The sequence below is a fragment of the Chinchilla lanigera genome, unplaced genomic scaffold (assembly GCF_000276665.1).
Source record: "Chinchilla lanigera isolate Chin_1 unplaced genomic scaffold, ChiLan1.0 scaffold00039, whole genome shotgun sequence".
NCBI classification, from domain to species: Eukaryota; Metazoa; Chordata; class Mammalia; order Rodentia; family Chinchillidae; genus Chinchilla; species Chinchilla lanigera.
In genome coordinates, this window is record NW_004955440.1 from 15673345 (window position 1) to 15679557 (window position 6213).

Here is a 6213-nt window from a genome sequence, read left to right on the forward strand (position 1 = left end):
TGGGTAGTAATGTGTGCCCTAATCCTGTTCTTTCTTATAGGAAAGCAACTTAATTCCTTGATAACTGTTATTGTTAACCCTTGTGTTTATATAAAAAAAAAAATGTCTGGAGCTGGGAGTGCAGCTCAGTGGTAGAACATTTGTTTAGCTTGTATAAGGGCCTGAAATTAGTCCCTGGAACAAAAAAAGAAAACAAAAGAAGAAAGCAGCATAAGGCTGGTTGCAATTTGAATTTGTGTAGTTAGCTGGAAGAAATATGTGACAGTATATACTGAAACACACTTATGGCCTAGTAATTTCATTTTTAAGGTATTATATGCTAAGCAGAAATGCACTCATATACTTACCAACAGAAATGCACTACAATGTTCATGGCAATTTATTCTTAATACTAAAAACCACTCTAATGTCCATCATTAGACTAAAGACCAAGTAAATTGTGGCATATTCAAACAGTATAAATCTACACAGCACTAAAAATTCAGAAAATAGCTCCACAAGCAGCATAGAAAATCTCACAAATATAACTTTGAACAAAAGAAAACAGATCCAAAAAGGGATGTAGTGTGATTGCATTTACATGGAATAGAAATAAAGGCAACTTTACCCACGCTAGGAGTTCCCCTTCGTGATATCTAGGATGCTGTGTTGATGACACATTTCTTTGTGAGGGTGTTGTTTTTCACAGATTTGTTCAACTGTGGAAATTCACTGAAAACTCTCACGTATGTATATTATGTTTGAAAAGGGTTTTGCTGCTGTTTGGTCTTTGTTTGTTTTTGAGTGCTCACACCTTTCCTGTCTGAGTCCGCTTGGAGCGCAATAGCCTTCCTGGGCAGGGCCGCCAGGTCTTCTCCTCCTTTTCCTACAGAGTTAGGAGGAAGTGGCCGGGTCTCTGCTCTGATTGCCCCAGGACATGATTCTGTTTCGCTCCCTGGCTTTATTATCATCAGCTGCTGGTTAGTTTACTCTTTGCTTTATGTTTCGCCATTTGATAATCTTTCAAAACCAAATTTCTCTTCTTCGGTCCATTTCTTCTGACTATTGCAAGGTTCGTCTTGTTGTTTGCTCTGCTTTGATTTTTCTTTCCTTTAGATTGTTACCTTTGAATCTGCAGCCATTTCTCTAGTAACCAGGAACGTTCTGGGGCCAACTTCTGATGTCACCAGGAGTTGCAGGGTGTGGTCTGTCGAGCAGCTGGAGACATTTGGCTTACGGAGTTCTATGAGGGAACGTGAAGAACTCTTTCTGCCTTACTTATTTCTCTTTCTCACACTGGCGCTATTAAACATGGCGCAACTTGCACTGAAATTCTGCTGAGCCCTGTATTTATAGGCAGCATATGGAGGCCCAGGGTGCAGCACCTCCTTCCCTGGGAAAGGCGTCTAGCAGACGGTTACCTTTGTTGCCCTTCTCAGGCTCGTCCAGCCTAATTTTGCTATTATATCTCAAGAAACAGTTGTATTTCCACATACTCGTACATGTAAAATCTCATCCTGGAATAACGCTAAGGGATTCCAATCTGCTGTCTAGAGTAGAATGCATGGGCCCAGGGAGATAACACTTACAAACACACCTAAGTACATGAATGGAGGAGAAAGCAGAGCTCTTCACTACCACAGGTCCCTAATTAATAAATATCAGGGTTTTGTATGCCTTACGGTAACAGCTGAGGCAGCCGGGGCGCATCAGTGGTGCTGAAAGGAGAACATGAACTTGGATGGGGAGCAGCGTTCACACAGTGTCAGGAATACTGTCTCCCCACAAGCTATCCATTGAGAAGAGACAAAGGGAACTACCTTGGCAAAACTGGGGGAGACCAGTTTACCCAGGTGAGCAAAGGGGTTGCTGCCCTTACCAGTCATGGAATAGGCACAATCTATGTGCCTCCCGGTGTCGTGCACTTAAGCCAGAACACTACTTTACCGCATTCCCGCCAGAAAAGCGCGAGTCTAACCATGAAAAGCATCAGAAAAACCCAAACTGAAAAAGCCTATTTTCAAAGTCAGTGTCACAAAAAAAAGGCTGAGAAACTTTTTCAGGAAAAAAGAGGCAAAAAGACACTGAATCATTGAATATGATGTATGATCTTTAATTGGATCTTGAACATAGGACAGGAAAAAGAGCTATAAAGGGTACTATGGAGATAATTTGCAAAATTTGAATATGGATGGTATTTTAAATAATGATGTTTTGTAGATGTCAGCTTTCCTGTGTGTGATAATTGTGCCATGATTTTGTCAGAGTACGTACTTATTCTTAGGAAATATTTGTTGAAATATTGGGAAATACGCGGGAAATCCTCACATTATTTACTGCTTACTTTGGAATAGTTCAGGAAAATGACAGGTGAGACAGTACAAATGTAGCAAATTTGTAACAACTGGGGAATTTGGCTGGAAGTACAGAAGAGTTTATATACTCCTTTTGCACTACTTTCAAGATTTGCATTATTTCAAAGTAAAGTAAAAAGTAAGTGTTCCATATGGTTCTCAATTTTTTATAAGGTGATAATGGGTATTTATTAAAGAAAAAAATCAGTATTTCTGTCAGTATATTAGAAATTATCTGACTCCCAAAGGTTGCTGTCCTGATACCTGAACAGTAGGCTGGTACATTGCACGTCACCTCTTCTAAGGTTACAGTCAATAAATGTCCCACAAAAAGATTTTCAAGAGGAAGCTTTCTGATTGACTTCCCTCGAACTGACTTCCCTAGACGCTTGTCCAAAAATTCCACGATAAGCTCTTTGCCCATCTTTGGCCCTTCTGGCCTATGCTTCGGCTCCCCTGCCCAGACCCCGCCCTTCCTACCCCTAAGCCAGCGCTCTGCGGACTCTCACGCCTCTCCCCACCCCCTCCCCACTCCAGCGCCTGCAGTCTTGGGGCCAAGCCAGCTCTCCTCCTTCTGCGTGTTTGTTGGGAAGTTACATTCCCAAGGAAGCAGTCAAGGCTCCAGATATTACACTGCACTCTCTCACTTCCTTGCTCCAATTCTTCACCTTCCTTTTGCGGCCCATACCCATTCATCCTTCTCAGCTTCTGCTCTTGCTGTTCTGTATTAGCCACTCCTTAGCCTGGATCCATGAAAGATGCCACCAGATGGATTATTTCTTTCAGTAAAGAAGGTAAAGTACTAACCAATAAAGAAATGGTAACTTCAGATTTATAATATGTATATAATACGTACAGAATACATGATGTATGCACATGTGTGCTTGTATTTGTATGTATTCACTTCAACTAGCTTCCTAAGTAATTGTTTTTTACACAAAACACTTGTTTCCTCCATTCATATCAAAGCAGGTTGGGCTCAACAATGATTATATAATCTACATGCATTTTCTAATTTCATTCCTAGAATAATCTTGTGAGAAGAAGGTACTGATTTGGGGGAGAGAATTTTGCATGTGAACTTCTCCTTGAGAAGTCTTCCCCTCTGCGGCCCTTCTTAGAAGGCTGAGGGCAGCCTCCCTCTGAGCTGGCTCTGAGGATCTGATCAGACTCCTTCCAGAACTCTGGGAGCTGGCTTGAAGAAGTGCACTGAAAATGAGAAATCAGACAATTCTGTCAGGAATTCGGCCTCAAGACCAGCTATCCGGGGGCTGGGGATTTAGCTCAGCAGCAAAAGCGCTTGCCTGGCAAGCGCAAGGTCGTGAGTTCGGTTCCTGGTACCGGAGAAAAACCAAAAACCAAAAAAAAAAACAAAAAAAACAAAAAACAAAGACCAGCTATCCACAAAGAGGCAGGAACAGATGAAGACGCGTTGTGGTGGCAACATTTAGTGCCCAGTGTGCGGGGGCAGCGGTGACCCCAACAGGAGCCTAATCAAGCAGTTTCCTAGGTTCGCAGAGCACAGGTCTCTCACTCCCTCGCTTCTGCAGTCTCTAGACTCTGAGCTGACACCATGAGCGCCCTTCTTCCCTGCGGGTCAATTTTGGTTCAACTTGCTAAATTCAATATATGTCATTTGTTTGATAGATCTAGACAATGTTAGAATTTCAATTAGGAATCTGATGTCCACAGACACAAATTCACCAGCATCCCACAGCAGGTGATTTTCTCAGCCAGAATTATAATTCTAGCTTACATATTTCAAAACAATTTCTCTTATGTTATACCACAAAGTTGCTTCTAAATGTTGTTTTTACCTTATTAATAGAATAGAATTTGTAGGCCATTCATTCCTAGTAAAATTACCAGTACCCTGAATGCTCTATAGGCAAAATCCAAATGCCACATTCTTTGATACGTCTCAGTAAACTACACTGACTGCTGTTTGGACATATGTCATTGTGATTTCTTTGCACTGGTTAAAAAAAATCATTTGCTTTGTTTTTCCTCCAGGTGACCTTGGAGCTATTCTGTAGCTGCAAGAAGATAAAGATATTTCCTGGTTGGAGATTTTCTATTTGGCAGGCTTACCTCAGTATCTTGACACTGACCTTTGTGAGGAAGGACTTTTTTTCCAATGCGGAAAATGAGTCATTAGTATATGAAAGAAATATTCTTTAGAATATATTTGCTCAAGGATATTGGCTGTGTGTGTTCTTCTTTCTCAGTGAGAGCTTGCGTGAGTGTTTCTAGCCCAAACATTTTTCATATTTCCATAACCTGCAGAATTGTTGGCAATGCTACTTCTGAAAGCAATGCATTGTGGGACTGTGAAGAATGCCCTATTCAAGTCTTAGTGGCCCCAGCTGTGTGTCCTGAAGTGTAGGCACCCTGCGAACACTTGTCCCCTGAGAGGAAACTTGTTTTCCCACTCCCTCCTAACCACAGTGATGTTGTAAGGTGTTTTCCTTCTTGCCCTTGGACTTGGTCCTTTGAAAGTCTGACTTGAGCTAAACTACATCTGGTTGCAGAAACCCTGAGAATAATAACCTACTGCCTGGTATGGAATGCAAATCCTAGCTGTCAAAGCAAAAGTTCCAAATTAAAATGGCTGGGCTTTTCTTCATTTGTATGTAAATAGGTCAAAGGCAATGTCATGAGACGAGAGTCTATATGGCCATCGATGAGATTTTTTCCAGTTTTATCTATCTTGTCTTCTTCACTCCTCTCAGATAGGATGAGGGTCAGAAGACACGATACACAGAATCTGAATGTTATTCTAGAAACTCACCCGAATCTTCCACTGATGCTGTTACTACTACATTACTCAAAATATTTTTCATTTTAATAACAAATATATATTTAAGCCAACAGTGTATCATAGCCAAATCTCTCAAAGGAACATATTTGTGTTTTGTTATTTTGCAATAACATATGCCTAGACACTTAAAACTTTTAATTAATATTCTTTTTCTACTTCTGCCTTAAAAATGTTTCTCATTAAAAGAGGATAGCAGCCCCTAAAAAGTAAAGATGACAGTTAACACATATTTATTTCACTATCTTTGATTTGTTAATTTGAAAACTCGCATATACTGTATTTCCAGAACATATTTAATAGCAACATTAGTAAGTAAAGTTTAGAAAATAGAATCTAATTGCTCTGAATGAAGAAAGCAAGGCACTTCCAACTTCTGACAATAAGTTGCTTGGTAGAATTTATTAACAAAATTATAAATCTCAGTTTTGGTATTAAGATGTAATACAATTTCTCCAACATTTAGTTGCAGTTTGGTCTGATTTCGGATTGGTGACACTTGGCTTCTTCCTTGATTGGTTCTGACAGCTCCAGGTCTCTCTGTGGCATCAGAGGTTGGAAGCCCTCGTGCGGTCTATTCGTGTGGCCTTGGGCTGCCCTCCTGAGCAGAGTGCCATGCTTCCCCAGGCACATGGTGTGGGCATTGTGCATGTCTTCCGGAGCGTGGCGCAGCGTTTAGTGTGGTACTTAGCACACAGCGGGCATGGCATGCTGCCCGTGACCGGCATTTACACTCTTTCTGCACTGACAATTGTCATATAGCCTCTTTCTGTGCTTCTTGCTCAGTTGGAATATTTATGTCTCTTGGTCAACTTGGAATTATTATTCCTTACACATCTATCAACAACATTCTTCAGTCATCTTTATAAGTCTTGTTACTTCGGACCAAGCACGTAGACCTCATTTCTCTTATCTTTAAAATGAAGGACTCAGACAGAATGATATTTAAGTACTCTCCTAGATTGAAGTTCAAAGGCCTATAATACTCAGTCACCTAATATCTATCTCCACCTGGATGTCCCACAGGCATATTTAAGTTAGCAAGTTCCAAATAAACTCCTT

General features: G+C 40.8%; 1 long non-coding RNA gene across 1 annotated transcript; it reads left to right on the forward strand.

Moving 5' to 3' along the window:
- Window positions 1-2979: 2979 nt before the first annotated feature.
- Window positions 2980-4532, forward strand: LOC106149224. The gene is made up of 2 exons (XR_001235254.1): window positions 2980-3127; window positions 4347-4532. It is a non-coding gene; the product is annotated as an uncharacterized LOC106149224 (long non-coding RNA).
- The last annotated feature ends 1681 nt before the right edge of the window (window positions 4533-6213 follow it).